Here is a 21306-nt window from a genome sequence, read left to right as displayed (position 1 = left end):
GGCTGAGTTAGAGCACCTCGGGTTCCAACAGTTCATCTACCTCATGATTGTTTTGTTCTCTGTAACATCTAAGTTATAAGATTTATTTGAACATGACTTCTGTGCATTCCATTGCACCATGGGGTGGGGAAAAAGGTGTCTGGTCTATTTTTGCCCACAAAAATAGGAATTTTTTCTGGGAATAGTGTTAAGAACAAAAGATCAGTACCTAACAAAGCTCTTGTAAGTGGTTTAACTTATTGTCTTATAATATTTTTCAAGATTCATTGAAACAAGTGAATTGATTTCATCTATCTATCTATCTATCTATCTAAGTTAAGGGAGGTTCAACAGAATGCATATTATAAGAAAAAAATGTTAAGGGAGGGTAAAATATATGAACTTCAAATAAAACTAACTAGAAATCCAGCAGACAGTATTGCTAAATTTGGGGATTTTCTTTCAGTTCCTTGGATCGTTTATCATCCGCTTCCTCATAAAACAAGCAGTTCAGGATTGTTGCTGGAAATGCATTGGTAAGGCCCAGCCCAGCTCTACTCTGTCACTGGCTCAGAAGCACTTCTATCACCAGATATATATAAGAAAAAAATGAATCATCACTTCTACCTCATATCACATCCAAAAATTATCTAGAAATGGAATGTAGGCTTACACACAAAAGCTAAAATTATAAAACCTCTTTAAAAAGCATAGAGCAAAAATCGTTATATATTTGGGATAGGCAAAGTGGGTTAGGCCAGGTAGACTGTTACTGGGCACCACTTTTCAATTCAGAGGGGCAGGAAGTAAGGCGTTCCCTTAGGTAGCCCTAAATACCTGACACATTTAACTGAATTTGGTTGGTATCTATTCTCAGTATAGGTTAGAGCCCAGAAAAGGGGATGATTCACTGGCACCTCCTCTGACATCTAAGAGTGCATGGATCTAACATTCTTTAGTTCTTCCAGGCTTGGGAATAACTATCTTATAGATGACATTACAAGGTTGGATGAGATAGTGTCTATAAAACACTCTGAGATCTCTAGAAGAATGATGTCTAAAATTCACAAGGGATCACTACAGGTAACTACTCTTCGCAAGAATATGTTCTGACTTGTTGTTTCCAAGAGTCTGTCTTCCATATGTCTTGGGATGTCTGTCGTCTTACTCTATTTTGTGCTGCTATAACAGAATGCCACAGAATGGGTAATTTATAATGAACAGAAATATATTTCTTACAGCCCAGGAAGCTGGGAAGTCCAAGATCGAGGCATTGGTATCTGGCGAGGGCCTTCTCGCTGCATCATACCATGGTAGAAGGCAGAAGGGCAAAGAGAGGGAGAGAGAGAAAGAGGCACACACTCATCCTTTCCAGGGTCAAATTCATCCTTTTATAATAAGCCCACTCCCACAATGCTGTGGTTTGAATGTGTCTCCCAAAGTTCACATGTGGGAAACTTAATTTCCAGTGTAACAGTGTTGGGGGGTGGTCTTTAAGAGGTTATTAGGTCATGAGGGCTCTGCGCTCATGAATAGATTAATGCTATTATTGAAGGAATGGGTTAGTTATTGTGGGAGTAGGTTCCTGATAAAAGGCTGAGTTTGGCCCCTTTCCTCCTTTCTCTCACCCATGTGGTGAGTTCCATCATGTGCAGGAAGGCCCTCACCAGATAATGGCACCCTGTTACTGGACTTCCCAGCCTCCAGAACTGTGAGAAATAAATTTCTTTATAAATTACCATCTGCAGTAGACTTTTATAGCATCACAAAACAAACTAAAATGTGTGATAATGAACCCACTCCCATAATAATGACATTAAACCCATAAGGGCAGAGTCCTGATGGCCCAGTCACCTCTCATTAGACCCCAACACTGTTGCACTAGGAATTAAGTTTCCAACATATGCTTTTTGGGGGACACATTTAAACCATAGCATCTGTGTTTAAACATTTATAGTTAGTTTCAGGGTTGGTGGGTGACTCAGGGAGCTGGTAGGTTAACACAATATACATGATATACCCTGCCTGTTCTGTACCCTCTGCCTTCCTCCCTATTGTCTAGCTCCCCTTGAGCATGATGACAGGCAAAATTTGTTCAAATAAAGCAATTGGAGAACTCTTCTGTTAACTTGGTCCCTGAGTGTCTAAGTCCCTGAAACATGAAACGGAGACATGTCTTCAACTTAACAACATCACAGCCTCCATCCCTTGCACACCATGGGAAGCATTAATCATATTCATTAGGGATCTAGTTGCAGAATATATATCAAAGGAGGAGGACAGAAGTGAGGGAAAACAATTATGTTTAACAAATGAACTAAAACAATTATGCAGCCACCCACTGAGTAGAGAGCTTTGAGCTCTGCTTCAAACGGGTTATGAAACAACCAACTGAGAAACTGTATTGCAATTGAGCTGGACAGCTATTTCAGAGAACTCTTTCACAAGGTAAGTCAACCAACATCACTGATTAGTGATGTCTAAAAGGTGCTCTGTTATCAGATCTCCTGTGAGTCTACAATTAGCAATTTTCTGTAATTTTTAGAAGTTCAATAATAGCCATATGAAGACATTAAAATGCTGCCTCTGGTCATCTTGTGGCAGTTACATTTGTTATAATTTTTGACTGCTCAGCATCTCCTGGCCACTCTTCCTATGTTGAGGAATCTCCCCTATTTTACCTTGCCTCCCCAAAGTAGGAACCAGAAATGTTCTTTCCCATCCTACCTTGGCAACTTTTGGAAACCCACCTCCTCATCATAGGCAAGACTTCCTATCATGTGACTGGAAAGAAACATCTATGACATATATATTTATTCCATGACCTATGTATCATTTTGTAGGCTGCCAAACATTCAGCCAGCAAGTGAACGGTCCATTTATTTGCAAGCTTGGGCTGATGCTTCTTACCTCTAAAAGCTAAGAACTGTCATTGCTACCAAAGATTGGTACAGTTAAGCATGGGCATGTGTCCTAGGTCAATCAGACACATTCACATGAAGCTTCAATGGGGAAAGAAGAAACAGGTACCATGCAGACCTGTTTCTAAGAAGGATGGAGACAGAGTGTTGGAGCCTTACAGCAAGCATGACCATGGTTCTCTCCAGGCCCACAGTTGGGATATCACTGCAGTGTTTCTCTGGAATGCTTTGTGGTGTAGCATGTCTGGCTCTGTTGGGGGCACAGTTATAAAACCTGACTTTGACCTTCCTGTGTTCTTTAAGATCCCTGATACTCTTTAATAAAATTCTTTCCTGCTAGTTAGAATGCTGAGTGATACACAATGCTTTTTAGAAGCTAAATAAGAGGAGAACATGTGACTGTTTTAGAAAGCTGTTAAAAGTTTATGCCAGTTGGGCAGGCATGGTGGCTCACGCCTGTAATCCCAGCATTTTGGGAGGCTGAGGTGAACAGATCACCTGAGGTCAGGAGTTCGAGACCAGCCTGGCCAACATGGTGAAACCCCGTCTTTACTAAAAATACAAAAAATTAGCCAGGCGTGGTGGCATTTGTATGTAGTCCCAGCTACTCGGGAGGCTGAGGCAGGAGAATCGCTCGAACTCAGGAGGCGGAGGTTGCAGTGAGCCGAGATCGCGCCACTGCACTCCAGCCTGGGTGACAGAGGGAGACTCAGTCTCAAAAAAAAAAAAAAAGATTGTACCAGTTGATGGTGGCAATGGCAGTACTCAGCTTTTAGAGATAAGAAGCATTGGCCCAAGCTTGCAAATAAACAGACCACTCACTAGCTTGCTGAATGTTTGGCAATGTACAAAGTAATACGTAGGTCACAGAATAAATGTCACAGATGTTTCTTTCTAGCCACATGACAGGAAGTCTTGCCCTAGAATGAAGGGGTGGGTTTCTAAAAGTTGCCAACACCACTTTTAGTGTAGGAACTCACTGAAATAATCCCTGTGCCCTGTACTCTGACATTAGACACTGGTCCGTCGGGAGGGCAGAGAGACACTCAATTGGTCATCAGCCGCTGAAAGCTGCAGAAGACTTCAGCTGAGTATAAATATGACCCGGGAGAGACAGTGCATGGAAGTGACAGACCTGTGCTATGATTTGAGCCCTTCAGCTAACCAGCTCAGAAAATATACCCTCCTTCCATCTGCAAGGAGCATAATACAGAGTGAAATGATTGTGTAGGATTCCCCAGGCAAATCCTTTACTATAATGTCTTTCTACAAATATTAGGCTCTGAACAAACACATAGAGCGAACCCCCTGCAACTTATCAAAACAGTTTATAATCTTTTGCCAAATATTGCTAAGTCCAGTTTGTGGGCAGGTATTGATTTTTTTAGGTAGACATACATTTGGCACCCTAATAAGTTCCCCTAAAGTTAATTTTGAGATTCTGTGCCAGGTAGGCTGTCTTGGGTCAAAGAAAGTCTACCAATCTCAGGAGATTAGAGCCTAGTGTAGGAAGACCTAGGGAAGCTGAGAAGAAGGTCTCCATGTTGGCTGCCACCCTGGCTGGCACTCAGGCACCTGGAGAGTTGTCGCTAGCCATGGGTTCTTTTGGGGTCACTCTCAGCAGCAGGCACCTGCCTGGCTCTCATGCTCAGTCATTGCTGTGATTCGGCTCCATTGTCCCTTCTTCCTCCACTCCTGCACTGTGAATTACCTTCCCTCCTGTCTTTAGAATTCCCTCTAGTTTATGGCTTCTGCTTACTCATAAGCACTTCTGCCTTATGGCTTCAGTTGAGTGCCTTTTATTTGTGTCTTTCAGCTTCTGCTCCTACTTCCGACTGCTAATATCGATGACACCAGTTATCTTCAAATTCCTCATAAGGGGCTCCAATGACTTCATTTAGCCACTCTGCACAGCAGAGCCTATTAGTCAGAGCTCTCCAGCTGTCCTCCAGAATGCAGACTCGAGCCTGGATAATATGGTAGATGTAGTGGTATGCCTTGCTTCACCCAGCCAGTTCCCCTTTTGTGTTCCATATTGCACTACACCTCACAAATGGGTGCTTGTGCTGTACTCCTCAGCTCCTTCTCATATATTAGAGCACAGAAAAGAGATAGACAGCTAGCTTGTGAACATTCTGAACTTGCAAGTAACAAGTTGTGCAGAGAGTATCTGGGCAGATTGTATTTTCCAAAGATAAGAGCACCAATATATCCCATCCTGCATTTTCTCCTTAGAGTGGGAAGTTTACACTGTGGGTCCATGGTCCTTCCTGTTGAATCTAAGCAGGCCTGTGACTACAGTGGAAGGGAAGCTACCTGACTTCCAAGGCTGACTCATAACAAGTGGTAAGGCTTCCACCTATCTTCTTGGGGCCCTTGCTCTTGGAATCCAACCATGACGCTTGTGGAGGTGTTTCAGCTCAGCCCTCGCTGATGTCCCGGCTGACAGCCAGCATGAACCACTAGACACACGAGCATTCAGATGATTCCATCCTTCAGCCCCAGCTAATGGTGAGTGGAGCAGAGACAAACCATCTCCACCCAGTTAAGCACAAATTTGCAGATTTATAAGAAAAACAAAAACAAAACAAAACCAACTCCATCTTAATCATTTTGGTTTGGGGTACTTTGTTACCCAGCACTAGATAACTAAAAGTATCTCTTACCATCTCCCCAGTGATCTTATCCCTTCCACAGATCCCCCTCTTTCCTGTATACTCACCATCATCATCTCCACTGGCTCCTTAACCTCAGCCTTTAAATGTACTTTAGCAGCTTCCAACCTAAAGGAAGGAAAAAAAACCTCTTTATCAAGTCAGATCCCTTCTTTCACTCTTACCCACTAGCTCTGTTCTTTCACATTCAAATTTACTATAATGATTATCTACTCAACGCAGCTACCTTCAAACTCCTCTGAGCTACTCTATTTACCACAAGCAAGCATTTTCCCTCTGCCCAGTGAGCTTCTAGCTCCAAAACCAATGGACAACACTCCATATTTATCTTCCTACTTGTCTAACACCACAAATCTCACTGTGGGATGTCATCTGCTTATTTGCTCCACTACTACCAAAATCTTCAACTCTTTATGTACTGATGTGCAACTCTTATGCCCTAATGACTTGGGGCTGGTAAACAGCTGGGAGGAAAGACAGAAATGTAAACCAAAGAAAATGACTGAGGCAAGTCTCAATCAATTTAGAGGTTTATTTTGCCAAGGTTGAGGATGTGCCTGGGAGAAAGGAACACAAATCACAGGAACATCTGTGATTCATGCTTTTTCCAAACAGGGTTTGAAGACTTCAATATTTAAAGGGGAAAGAGTGGGCAGAGGAAAGAGAAAGAATAAAAGGGGGGAAGGGTAGACAAAAGGTGGCAAGTGGTTTCTTTTGGGGTTCTACAGATCCCCATCTTTCCTGTATCCTCACCGTCATCCTCTCCACTGGCTCCTTAATCTCAACCTTTAAATGTACTTTAGCAGCTTCCAGCCTAAAGGAAGAAAAAAAAATCTCTTTTTTTTTTCTCATTCTTTTTGAGGCTTTGATTAGCACTCATCAAATCCACATTTTATATGTTAAAGGAGTGGGTAGAGGAACACAGTCAACTATGCACTTGTATCGTGTTCCATGAGTTTGCATTTTTATATAAAATAAAGTAAACAGAGACCAGGGAAAGCAGTCATGAGACATGCGTTTGTCTCAGGTGAGTGGAGGAGGGATTCCTAGTCCTGCCTGTCCTGCACCTGTGAAGATAAGTTCTTAATTTACATTGTCAGGGTGAAATTTACAAGAACTCTGTTTCAGAATAAAGATCTTGGGGCCCCCAAAGAATTTCCTCATGAGCAAATTGTGAGGCAGGCCACCTGGGGAGATATGTGGCCTTCTATCTTTGCAGCTATCTATTTAGGAACAAAATGAAGGCAGTTTTTGCGTGACTCAGTTCCAAAGCTAAACTTTTCCCTTTGGCACAGTTTGGGGTCCTGAATTTTTTATTTTTCTTTCATGTAAACAAGTTAGGATTTATTGAAAGACTTCCAAGTGCCAGGTGCCTGTCTAAGCACTGTCAAGCAATAAAATTTCAACAAATTGAGTTTAATTATCTAATTGGCTTTTATTAGCAATTCATGAATCGGGCAGCATCCCATTTATGAAATAGAAAGGTGCTCTAATGAGCTGAGCAGAGGAAGTTGGCTTTACAGAGAGCAAATGACAGAAGAAAGCAAAAACAAGGGACAAAAAACAGATTGTTCATTTTAAAATTATTTTCCTTGTAGGGTTAAGGCAGATGGGAATTCATTATCATGCTGCCTCAGGCTGACCAGGCCCCTTTGGATTGATTGCTGTGAATCTTGCTGTTTAGGAAAATGTCCCATATCTAAGTTCAGTTTCATTACGTGGCACTCAGCATGAGTGACTCCATTCTGGTTTGGTTTGGTCTGGTCTGCTGGGGATTAGTGCATGAGCTCAGTCAAAAACTATGGCCTCCCATAAATTTCATTTCACAGCACTTTTGCCTAGGTTGACAGTAAAGAAGGAGAAGTGTAGTAGAAATGTGGTAGCTGGCCCAAAGATCCTCACTCCTGGAATCCATGCCCCTATGTGGTCCCTTTTCACAGTGAATAGAGCCAACCTGTGTGACCAATAGTATACTGCAGAAGTGGTGGTGTGTGGCTTCTAAGAATAAGTAATAAAATGCATTGCAGCTGCTGCTTTGGCTTCTGGGGAAGCCAGCTGCTGCATGGTTAGATCACTCTGCAGCAAGGCACCCACAGAGTGCAACTGAGGCCTCCACAACAGCTGGCACCAGTGTGACAGTCACGGGAATAAACCATCCTGGAACTGGATCCCGTCACCCCAAACAAGTCTTCAGATGGCTGCCAGCTCAGCCAACATCCAACTAAGCCTCATGAAAAATCTCAGACATGGTGAGAAATAATAATGTGTATTGTTTTAGGCTACTGAATTTGGGGGTATTGATTATGCAGCAATAAACAATTACTACAAGAAGTTGGGTTCTACAGTCAGAGGAACCTGTGTTTGATTTCCACTCGATCACATGGCCACATGTTAACTTCCCCAAGCCTGAGTTTCCTCCTGCATAAATGACAGCACCCACTTCCTACTGTCATTTTGAGGATTATATTAGGTAATCCATGTAGAATGCTAAGCATGATGCCTGACATACAGTAAGCTTGCTGCAAATGTTAGTTATCATTATGATTATTACTCCAGCTCTACCTATTCAAATTTTTGTGTGGTTATCAAGACATGATTCTTACAACAGCGTTTGAACATAAAAGAAGTGATAGTAATGAAGGGACACACTTGGATCCACCAAGATGGCATAAAGATTACTTTAAATTGAAGATATTTGAAATATAGCAGAGGCAGAAAGAAGCCTTTCTGGAGCTTCCCTTATCTGACTAAAGGCAGAGACTTCTGAGAATAAATCCCCTGTCCTGGGAAGCTTCCAGCCAGGAAGGAGACTGACCATTAGAGAAAGTGCATAAACAAACCTTATCAAAAACTGTCTAGCTTCCATTTGTTCTCCTAGAACAAATCTTCTATCTTTCACCCACCCTCACTCTCACCCTTTCCCTTCCCTGATTAAGCTGGTATGTGAGCCCGTACTCCCAGCTGTTCAGTGAGTTCATCAGTACTGAGTACTCCCACAGACAAGGGAATCAACTTCATCTTTTCTTTTGTTAATATATCAATTGTCAGTTAATTTTCAGACCCCTGGTATCTAGACCTAAGTTAATAGAGGAAAAGTTTTTCTCCCAACAGTAATATAGTGTCTTCAAGGAAGGCCATAGGTATCAAAATAAAGTAGAAATAATAAAGGAGTACCATTATTAACTTGGATTTAGAGAACCTTAACCCTAGAATCCATTTTGTCCAGTTCCCTGTGTGATGTAGAAATGGAATTCTGCAACTTCTGTCAGGGACTGAGCAGTACTTTTAAGCCACTCTGAGACAAGAAATGTCACATACATGCTTGAGCCAGTGAAAACTGGCTGCTGTTAACAAGGAGATCTTTCAGAAAAATTCTTCTGAGCCAGCCTGTGCCTCCACCTACTCTCTTATCTTCAATAGCTGATTAGCCCCTCTAGCTCTCAATTCTGTCTTTCTCTTGGATTTAAGATTTCTAGATGCCCCTAATTACCCTTTGCAAACAATATATTTCACATTACCATCTTGCGGTGCAAAACCGGGTAAAACTGTTCAAATCAAGAGAACTCTGATTCCCACTCCAATTTTCAGGAGATTCGGTCTTTTCTTGCTCCATTATCCCATCTAGATAGTCCTGAGATGCCCCTGCATGGCCTGTGCTGGTTCCTGACATCTTCTCCTGCCATCAACCTACCCCTTCTAGCTGGGAGGTAGTGAGAATGCAGGCAAGGGTGGCTTCTCTTACTGTGGCCACATAGCCTTCTGGGAGAGTCTCTAGACCTCCAGCCCAGAGTGCCAGGGAGATCTAACTGGCCTTGAGATGGGCAGGCCCATAGTGCCACCCAACAAGGGCCCAGTTGGCAGTGCAGTCATGCCTCTCCCCACAGGTACCCTTGCCCAAGGCTGGACGATGCCCCTAGGCACCTCAGGCAGGCTAACTGGGCTACAATTTGGTCAGCATTGTAGAGGTGCAGAAAATCCCAGCAGCATACCTCATACAGGAAAACACACCCAGGGCTTAATGGAACCCACCTTCTTCTTTTTCTCCATTTTTTAGAAAATTGTGGAAAATATACGTAATATAAAATTGGTCACTTGTTATGGTTTGAATGTCCTTTCCAAAACTCATGTTGAAACTTATCCTCAGTGTGGAGTATTGAGGTGAGGCCTTTAAGAAATGATCGGATCATGAGGCTTCTGCCCCGGATTAATCCATTCACAGATTAATGGATTAACGTTATCATACAATGCCCTGTGCCACCTGAGGATACCACAGAAAGTCCTCACCTGCAATAAGGCTCCCCTGACCCCTGACGACCATCATTCTACTTTCTGTCTCTATGCATTTGACTCTTCTGGGTACCTCATATAAGTGGAATCACACAGTCTTTGTCTTTTTGTGACTGGCTTATTTCACTTAATATAACTTCCTCAAGGTTAATCTATGTTGTAGCATGTGTTGGAATTTCCTTCCATTTTAAGGCTGGATAATCAATATGCCATTGCATGGATGGACTACATTTTGTTTTATCCATTCATCCATCTGATTCAGGAGTTAAGAGGAAATCACTTAGGCAGATAGTAAGGATATGGAAGTCCTCGGTAAGGCTTTTCTTTTTAATGAAGAGCAGCCCAAATCATTTTCTAACAAAGAGCAGCCTTTAAAGTCGAGCTGCAGACATAGGCAAACAAGTTGGGGGCTTGCACGGGTGAATGCCGGCAGGAACTAGGGACTAGACATGCTCAAGATGGCGGCTCCATCATCCATTCTCTGCCCGCCACGTGTATAGTAAGAGCAGACAAGATGGCACCAGCCACGGAGAATTCATTTGTATAATAAGATTAGGGTGGGGCGACCAGCCTTCCTCGCGCTATGACGTGCGATATGACGCATGCTGTGACGTCACACCTGATTGAACCAGTCTGTGAGCCCTGGGTAAATAAGATACCTGCCTCCTCAAGCTGGACTATAAAATCCCGTGCATTTGCCACCAGCTGTCTTTACAGCTGGGAGACCCCTTTCTCTCTATAGAGAGAGCTGTTTCTCTTTCTCTTCTATTAAACCTCTGCTCCTAAACTCCTCCCATGTGTCTGTGTCCCACATTTTCCTGGCGCGAGACGAGGAACCCCAGGGTATATACCCCAGGCAACATAGCCGCCTCACATCAATGGACATTTGGGTTGCTTCCACCTGGCGATTGTGAATAGTGCTGCTTCGAATACTGGTGTACCCTCTCTTCTTTTGAAGGGAGTTTAGTGGCCTTCAGTTGTCACTTAAGCAAGTCCCTGGCAAGCCCCAAAGCTGCTCGTCAGAGTAGCCCTTCCAGCTGCACAGGCTGATCTCATCTCATGACATTTCCAGGGTTGTTTTAGTGCCTCCCTTGTCAACCACCTGGGCAGCCCACTCCTGAGTCTGGCTTTGGGGCAGAAGTTTCTGCTGTTTCTGACAAGAACTTTTCAATTCATGCACACACAGCCCTTCCCTGGGACATGAGTCTGCGTTATTATAGAATGGCCGACAGAGCTCTTCTATGTCAGCTGCCTCCAGCCCAGAACCAAACTCGCCTTGTGCAAGTCTCCTTGGGCCCCCATGGTGGATTCTCTCTCAGAGCCTCAACGCTCTTCTGTGGTTGGGGCCTTAATTATCACAGTCACTCCTTCACATTATTATATTTTTCGCTACTTTTGGGAGGGAGACAATATACTGCCATCATATGGGAAAGGAAATGTGGCTTCTCCATTTTTCTTGTCTGTTCTTCCTCATAGACCCCCACCTTAGAGGGAAAGCAATGGGTGGGAGAGTTTAAAGATCTCAGACTCTTCTAGTTTAAAGAGAGTCCTGCAGACAACTGAAATGCGGCTCCCTCTCAAGGCCGAGTAAAGCCCTCTCATTTGTGTGACCCGGTTCTTCCAGGTAAAGGCACCCTTTTCCCATTTGTCCTCCCCATCTCTGCCCCACAGTGGTGTGGGCGAGGTGAAGACCCCAGGGCAGAGAGGCAGAAGGGCCCTGGATCTGTGCTGCATCCTCTGGCACCGTAGGTCTTTGTATGGACATATCTAGTGGGCTCTGCTGCTGAAGTCTGGATCCCGTTGTAAAGTCCCAGTGTGCTGTGGCCTTATCACATTCCCATTCCTCTTACTCTCACTTTCACCCTCCATCAGGAGTGGGGGCCTCCTATGTCCTCTGCACACCACAGGCAGCCAGTGGGGAGCCAGGAGCTCTGCCGCAAGTTCAGCCAGCCAGCTCTTCACCCCCACCTTCCAAAGCCTCCTGTACTCAAAGACACGAAGCTTCTTGGCTCAACTTGAGAGGTGGAAAGAGTATTCTCTGTATGTGAAAGAAACTTTATTCTAGAGTCTATCAGGCCTGGCTCTTAAATGGTTAAAAGAAAGAAACTTCGTCTAGCTGTAGATTTAAAAAAACCCAACTGTGAGACTCAAAGACGATCGATGACTATTTTGATTTCGGTGGTACCTGCTGTCTTTCCTGAGACTGATGATTTGACAGTAGGAATGGAAGCCCACATGGGAATGTAATTTCATGCCAAATTGAAAATGTATTGACTTCATTTTTATAAAAGATAATCTTCATTACCCACAGTCAATCTGAAAGAGAACAAGAGGGGTTTCTGCTCTCTTCCCTTTGGGGGACCCACTTCCGGTTCTGCAGATTGTCTCACTCACTCCCAGCAAACCTAACCTGATCACGGAGTGGACCTGGGCCCATTCATGGAAAAAGGAGGAGGGGGTGCTCAAGTTAAATGGAAATGTGTTATAGTCTCACTACCGAATAATGGGTGGACTATTGCTTAACTCTTTAGTTTCTTTTTAAGAAATTAAAATGTAAATTGATGTTTCCATCTTCAGAAACCAAAACTTGCCAGTACCCCACAAATGGCCAACTTCAAATATGGGAAACTTACTAACTCCCTCTTTTGGCTCTCTGCCATTTGGACAATGTTTACATCTTTGACTCTGCATCCTGTGTCACAGATGAAGCGTGAGCCATTTCATGTGCTGCTGTTATTGACCTTTTTTTTTTTTTTATTTATTTATTTTTGAGACAATGTCTCGCTCTGTTACCCAGGCTGGAGTGCAGTCCTGCAATCTCAGCTCACTGCTACCTCTACCTCCTGGGCTCAAGTGATCCTCTCACCCCAACCCTTGAGTAGCTGGGACTACAGCCACTCAAAAAAAAAAAAAAATAGCCCTGCTAATTTTTCTATTATTGTCACTATTATTTTTTGTAGAGTTGGGGTTTCACCATGTTGCCCAGGCTGGTCTTGAACTCCTGGGCTCAAGCAATCCACCCGCCTCGGCCTCCCAAAGTGCTGAGACGTGAGCCACCATGCGCAGCCTGACCTTTTAAAACCTGGGAGGCACAGCAAGAACTCTGGAAACCAGAGTCTTTGAGTGAGTGAATCCCTTCTAGAATACCTGAAACTATCCCAAAAGTCTTTTTTTTTTTTTTTTTTTTCCTGAGATGGAGTCGCACTTTGTCACCTAGCTTGGAGTGCAGTGGTGGTATCTCGGCTCACTGCAACCTCTGCCTCCCGGGTTCAAGCAATTCTGCTGCCTCAGCCTCCCAAGTAGCTGGAACTACAGGCACACACCACCAAGCCTGGCTACTTTTTTGTATTTTAGTAGAGACAGTGTTCCACTGTGTTGTCCAGGCTGGTTGCGAACTCCTGACCTCAGGTCATCTGCCTGCCTCAGTCTCCCAAAGTGCTGGGATTACAGGTGTGAGCCACCGCGCCCAGCCAAAGTCTTTTATTTATACCTGCTTTCCCTCAAGTGCCAATGGAGATTCATGAATTGTAACAAATGTACCCTCAGGTTGGAGATGTTGACCGTTGGGGAGGTTGTGCATGGTGGGGGAGTGGGGAAGGGTATATAGGAAGTCTCTGTTTCTTCCACTCAATTTCGCTGTGAACCTAAAACTGCTCTAAAAAATAAATTCTATTTTTAAAAATAGGAAAAAAAAATCCAAGATCCATCACATGTAAAATTGATTAAAGTATATTTCATTACTATAAATTTGTAACTGAAAATTTATAATATTTACTTAATTTTTAATCAATGAATAGGAATCATAAGGTGATACAAAAAAACTTGGAATGAGGAGTTGTATTTGACAATTAGAGAGTCAGCATCCAAATTATATCTATGTTTTATGTTGTATTCATTTGTATTTTGTTCCTTCAGAAAATTTTGATTACGAAGGTAAATAATTACAAATAAAAACACTCATAATATTTTGCCTTGAAATCTCAAGGTATTCTTTAATCTAAATTGAAGAAAAGGTGACAGAAAATCTTTGCTTCAAAGTTGAATCACTAAGAATGTCTAATACATGCTTACACTCCTAAATGCAAACATAAGCATTTTATAAGGAGTACACAAATTTACACCATGATGTATAATTTTACACCATCGTGTGCTGTTACATGGTGGCTATCCTGTCCTATGGAGAGCATGAGGATCTCAGGGAGGAAGACAAGTTGAGACTTGCCCATTTGAGCAAAGCTAGTGCGCATTTAACACCTTTGTCTAAGGTCTTGCAGGTTAGTACAGACCAAGGCATTTTTGACCGGGCAGCAAGGGGAGCCAAAAGCCATGCCATGCTCTGCCTCCAAGTCATGCACCCAACACAGAGCTGCATCTGCCCAGAAGGACTTTCTTTTCCTAATTCACATGCAGGTGCCTTATAAAGACAATAAGGCACTATATAGTCAGCAGTGAGAGGTATAGTTGTGTATTCACACATTTCAGTTTTATATTCATGAATATGCACAGGCATGAATTTCTTAAAAGAGCAGTTGAGAGTTTCAATTTTTCTAACTAATTACATATTTGGAAGATCAACTATATGCACAATAATGATGAAAAAATTTTATTCAATAGTCTGCACAAAGATAAATTAATCATGGCTGCATAAGTTAATGTAGTGGTATTCTTTAAAGTGTCAAAATTCAGTGTATAATACATCTAAGAGTATTGTTTGCATCATTTTAATAGAAAGAAAATGAATAAATATTTTAAAGGCATTTAAATGAAAACTAAATGTGCAGTCTCAAAAACTATGGAATAAAAATGAGGTCACATATCCATAAAATTAAAATTAAATGGCTTAAATATTTTGTTTGATTGTGTTGTTTTTACTAGAGACAGGGTCTGTCACACAGGCTAGAGTGCAGGGTGCAGGGTTGTGATTATGGCTCACTGTAATCTCAACCTCCTGGGCTCAAGCAAACCTCCCACCTCAGCCTCCCGAGTAGCTGGGACTACAGGCACATGCCACCATGCCTGCCTAAGTTTTTAAAATTTTTTGTAGAGACAAGTCTCAGTATGTTGCCCAAGCTGGTCTCAAACTCATGAGCTGAAGCAATCCTCCTGCCTCAGCCTCCCAAAGTGTTGAGGTTACATGGGTGAGTGAGCCCCCACTGCCAGCAAAATGATTTCAAATTCTTACCCACTTCCCTAGATGTAATTTGAAGGTCAGAGATTGCTGGGCTGTTGGTTAAGATATCCTTGCCGGTAATGCTGCCATTGTAACCACAGCAGTGTGCAAGGGGTATTGTGGAATCATAAAAAAGAGATGCCTAAACCTGATTTAGGAGAAGATGCTGAAGAAATGCTAGGAAAGATTGTATTAACCCTGCCACTTATTTTCTGTATTCTGTTGCTTTTATATCTGAGGCCTTGCTGACCCTGGAGGGACTGCCCCTCCAGGACTATTTAATTCCTAGAGATATTAAATGACTTGCCATGGAGTGTGCCTTTCATATGAAAACCAACCAATCCAGAGCCCACACCCCACAACCCCCTTTCTTATTGGGCTCTCATATGTAGGGCCACTATTCTCCTATCCTAATCGCCTCATGGCCAGGTGCCAGACAGCTACAGATGACCTCTGTGCCCCAGAGCCTGTTGAAATTATTCAAACTAGACCATCCTAGAGCTGCTTCCCTGTCTCACCCATTCCTTCCCACAAAACCACAAAAGCTCTCTCCCTGGGTCTCCTGACCAACCCTGGTGCTTCCCCATGTGGCCCTTTGTGATATGGTATGCCCCTTCCTCTTGGGAACTGTGAGTAATAAATGATCTTTTGAAGGATAATTATCTCCTGATCTGCTGATATCATTATACTTGAATAATAATAAAATCCACACGTTAAAATAAAGACTTCCTGAAGGAGGTAATGTATGAGATAAGGTCTGAAGAATGTGGAAGTATCATCTTTGTATAATGAGGCAGCAAATGGTGTTTTAGGTACGGAGAGCAGTATGTGCTGGAGATAAAAGAAGTCAGAAGCCACCCAAGAATTCAAGTAGCTGACTGTGGCTGGATCAGAGAACATGAGGAAGATGTGGGTTAAGATGGAGTTGAAGAGGTTGGCAGGCACCAGATCTGGAAGGTCTTTATGTGCCATGTTTAATAACCTGCAGAAACCATCAGCTACTGAGTTGTGCCTGACCACTATGCTTTCTCATCTTCCTTCTGCAGACAGCCTGCTAGTGTCTGTGGGATATTTCTTCCACACTTTATGCTGTCTGGTTGGGGACATTTGATTGGACCACCTGACCAAATTTGACCAATCAGAATCTTCCCTGGGATTGATATAGAAATGGTGGGAAAGATGCTGTCTTTCTAGAGAAGGCACTGGCTTTGGTGGATGTGATTCCAGAGCTGGCAGTGGAGGTCTTCCCTGACACTTGAAAAGATGTTGACTAAAGAAGAAAGCAGTCCAATGGAGACAAGTAGACATGAGACACCGACAGTGAGAAAAAAAAATTCCACTGATTTTAACTCCCGATTTCTTGATCCTGAAATTCTAGTTTTTCTGCTTTCCTTTGAATACTATGAACTACCACAGAATCCTTTTCTATGTGAACATGAAATTTCCTTTTTTAAAGTTTTGCTTTGTATTTTTTTCCCTTTTGTTCAATCCAGTTTGCTTTGGATTGCTGCCACTTGCAACTAATGGGTCTTAAAAAAATCCTTCACTAAGGAAATTTAGAGATCTTGAGTAATTTTAAGTAGGAGAAGGATGTAATGGGATATATATTTTAGAATGATCATTTTGGAGTTAATGTGGAGAATGAATTGGTGTGGAGAGAGAAGGGAAGGAGACATCTGGCTGGAGGTGGGAAGACAAATTGGAAAGCTTTTGTAGTAATTCTGGCAGAGTATGGTGAAGGCCCAAAACAGAAGGGAAAACTGGGCAGTTGGAAAAGATTAGATAGATACAGAGACGGGATGATTAATGAGATTTTGGTAAAATCTGAAATTGTTAGGCTTCTAATACACTTATTTTAGGATTTAACGTTATCATCTTTAGAAAATTATCTCTAGTGGTGATGATACCATAATCTTTTCAGTGATTAAAGACTAAAATCTTAATCTGGCTTGGTTTGTAAATAATCAAATGGAGTTTAAGAGCAATAAGCAGGGCACAGTGGCTCACACCTGTAATCCCAGCATTTTGGGAGGCTGAAGCGGGAGGATCACTTGAGGTCAGAAGTTCGAAACCAGCCTGGCCAACATGGTGAAATCCTGTCTCTACTAAAAATACAAAAATTAGCTGGGTGTGGTGGTGTGCACCTGTAATCCCAGCTATTCGGGGGGCTGAGGCAGGGGAATGTCCTGAACCTGGGAGGTGGAGGTTGCAGTGAGCCGAAATTGCGCCACTGCACTTCAGCCTGGGTGACAGAGCAAGACTTCATCTCAAAAAAACCCAGGAGCAATAAAAAGCAATTCAAGGGTTTGGAAGGGTGGGTGAAGGGGAGTGATAGCATTCCTCTTGCATTTTAAGAATATTCTTTTACTGCTGTGTGGAGAATGGCTAGAATGAAGGCAAAAGTACAAACAAGGAAACTAGTCATTCTTCAATATTTATGGAACACCAACTATGTGCCAGGTACCACACTAGACTGCCTAGAAGGAATAGTTAATAAGAAGGATACAGTTTTTGGCTCCGTGAAGCTTCCATTTTAGTGGGGCAGTCAGACAATAAGCAGACAAATTATCTATCTATCTATCTATCTATCTATCTATCTATCTACCTATCATCTCTATCATCTGTCTATCCAACCATCTACCTATATCTATCCATCTCTTTCATCTATCCATTTATATCTATCTATCTAATGTGTCTTCTATCTGCCTACTTACCTATCTCTATCACCTATTTATCTATCTCTACCATCTACCCATCTATGCACCTATTCATCTACCTGTCTATCTCTATCATCTGTGTATCCATCCATCTACCCATCTATCATCTATCTATTCATCTATATATCTGTTCATCTCTCTATCAATCTATCTATCTTAGGAGTTGATAAATGTTAGGAAAAAATGTAAAGCAGGGTATGGGGCATGGCAGGTGGAGGTTTACAGGAGCAGGTTGCTATTTTATTAGGTCTGTATCAGGGAAGTTTATCTTATTTGAGCAAAGACCTGGAGGAAATAAAAGTGTGAGCAGCAGTAATATCTGCAGAAGAGCATCCCAAACAAAGTAAACAGCAAACTGAACATGGGAGCATGCCTGTTGTGTTTGAAGAAAGGAACAGGGATCAATAGGGATGGAGCAAGAGGGGAAGTGGTAGGAGACAGGGAAGAGAGGTAGTGGGGACCTGATCACATAAGTCCTCAGAGGCCTTTGTTAGGATTGATCCTTACCTCTGTGACCAATGAGAAGCCATTGTATGGTTTCGACTAGAGAAGAGGCCTGCCTTGGCTTAGATTTGAAAAGAATCCCTCAGGCTGCTTTGTGGAATATAGACTCACAGGAGGATGAGCAAGGGTAGAGGCAAGGAGACAGTTCAGAGGCTACTTGCGTTCATCTAGATCAGGTTTCACAGCCTCTGCACTGTTGACATTTAGGGCCAGATAATTCTTTGTTGTGGAGGCTGCCCTGTGTGTTGTATGATGTTTGGCAGCGCTCCTGGCCTCTAACCACTAGATGCCAGTAGTGACCCTTCCCTCAGTGGTGATGCCTCCAGACATTGGGAAAACCCATGTGGGGAAGAGTGCACAAAACCTTCCCCAGGTGAGAACCACTGATCTAGATGACTGATGACATTGGCATGGACCAGAACAGTAGATGGGCAGGTGGGGAGAAGTAGTGAGATTCTGTATGTGTTTTGAAGGCAAAACACACAGAATTCGTTGATGCTTTGTGCGTGGATCCTGTGAACAAGATAAGGATTCGGAAGATTTTAAGATTTTTGACCTGAGGCACTGGAACAATAAAGCTGCTGCTTACCAAGATGGGAAAGACTACAGGAGGAGCAAGTTAGAGGAAATCAGGAGTCTGGTTTTGGATGTGTTGAATCTGAGATGCCTGTTGAATCCACATGGAGGTGACAAGTAGGCAGTTGGATATACAAGTCAGGAGTTCAGGAAAGAGGTCCAGGCTACAGACAGAAATGTGACAGTCATTAGAATAGAGGTGTTACTGAAAGCCCTGAGGCTGGAAGAGCTTGTCCTTGCAGGGAGTAGAGATAGGGAAGGTGTGTTAGCCAGCATTTTAAGGTGGCCCTCTGATATCTGACCTATGTTATGTCCTTTGAAAGTAGACAGGACATAGACTTGCTTCTAACTAGCAGAATATGGTGAGGTAAGGGGTTGTCCCTCCTACAAGTACACCATGTTACATTAGTGTTTTTTTGCTGACTGGAGTCAGAGGCTCTCCTGCTGACTTTGAAAAAGCAAAGGGCTTCTTGACAACCATTGTGGAGAGGTCGCATAGTAGGGAACTGCAGGAGGCCTCTAGGAGCAGAGGGCAGACTCCAACAGATAGAGAAAAGAGGCTAGGGCCCTCAGACATATGGGTGCAAGAAAATGAATTCTGCCAAAAACCTAAACGAGTCTGGAAACAGATTCTTCCCCAGCTGAACCTGCAGATGAGAACATAGCCCAGTCATGCCTTCATTTTTGCCTTGAGGAAGACTCTGAGTTAAGCGAAAACAGGTCTGAATTCAGGAGCACATTGGTGCTGAAAAGTTGAGGTCAGGACAAGCCAACAAAGACTGGTAGAAAACAAAGGCAGAGTCAGAAGCTAAGTGAATAAAATGAAACATTTCGAGAAAAACAGAGGGACTACTGTGTCAATTGGGATGACAGGTTGAGTAATCTGAGGTCTGAGAATGACTTAAGGGATTTGGCAAAGTGGTGATTATGAATGACCTTGAAATGACCTTGAAAAACAGCTATCTTCCTAGAGTAGCGGGACTGAAAGTCTGATGGCAGTAACTGAGGTTAAAACACACACACACACACACGTCAGGATTTGGATTCATATGGGAACAGCGATCAAGTCTGCATTCTGTTTTGGAGGTAACATCAATAGGACTTGCTGATAGATGGGAATAGGGGAAGGGAGAAGTCATCCCAAAGGTGGAAGCCCTAGCCACTAGGCAGGAGGGAATGACTTTTACTAAAATGGGGGAAAACCAGGAGAGGAACAGGTAGAGGAGGGAACTGGTTAAAGTTATGTTAAAAACCTGGTGTCTCTAACATATTCCCATAGAGAAATTCCATAGGCAGTTGGATATGAGTTTGAGCTCAATAAACAGGTCAGGATTAGAACTTCAGAGCCTTCCATTTACAGAAAGTACTTAAACCAACGATACTGTCTAGAATCATGGAGAATAGTGGTTCTGAAACTGAGAGATGAGGGTACATAGGAGGTGGCGATCTTGCTTACAGGGCACACTGGGCAATGTCTGGAGTCATTTTTTTATTGTCACAATTCAGGCAGGGAGTGCTACTGGCAACTAGTGTGTAGAGGCCAGGGATACTGCCAAATAGCCTACAATACACAACAAAGAATAATATAGCCCAAAATGTCAGTTGTGCCAAGGTTGACAAATCCTGGTCTAGAAAGCACGTGGCTATAGAAGGAGACTCAGAATCAAGCTCTGGGGAATCTGAAAATGTGGAGGTCAGATAAGAAAGGGTAACCCTTAAGGGAGATTTAGGATATAAGTCCAGAATGGTAGGGAGAACACCTACATGACTATGATAAACTAAGAAAAGAACAGGAAGTGAGAACCGGGAGACCCTGAGCACAGGTTGCTAGGAGTAGACGTCTTTGCTCACACACCTCCTGATAGAATTTATGTACCATCTTGAACATTTTTAAGTTGACACCTGAAATAGTTCATCATAAGTCTATATTTTTAAAAATTATTTATAGGCTGAAAATATTTAGTATTTTAAAAATATAATATAGGAAAAGATTGACTTGATTGGAATAAAACTTGCCTGATACAATTTACTTTTTTTTTAAACACTAGCTTTCAGTTATTTTCTTTACTTAACCATACTGAATCTGAAAAACATCTGTTAAAATGCTGATTTGTGTTTCTACCCCCATTGTATCTGGACACTTTTGGTAGTCCCTCAAACCAATTTAGTTTAATTTAAAAGAATCAATGTCACTAACCCAAAGGGATTCTGCTTTTCTGATTTCAGAGCATGTTAACATTAACCCAAAGACTCTATTTCTAATGATACCCTTTGCTCTTAACAAGAAAGAACGGAACTCCTAAGTGTTGAAGTTTCTGTTAAAAAATTAAGGGAGACCAGTTTTTTGGGGCTGAGCTCCTGCGCTAGGCCTCAATGGACCAGACTAAACCAAAATGGAGTCACTCGTACTAACTGACATTTAATCAAACTGAAACTTTAAGGAAGCAGATAAATCCCCAAACAGACCAGTTTTTTCC

This window comes from Pongo pygmaeus, chromosome 1 (assembly GCF_028885625.2).
Source record: "Pongo pygmaeus isolate AG05252 chromosome 1, NHGRI_mPonPyg2-v2.0_pri, whole genome shotgun sequence".
Lineage (NCBI taxonomy): Eukaryota > Metazoa > Chordata > Mammalia > Primates > Hominidae > Pongo > Pongo pygmaeus.
Note: the sequence above shows the minus strand (reverse complement) of the source record.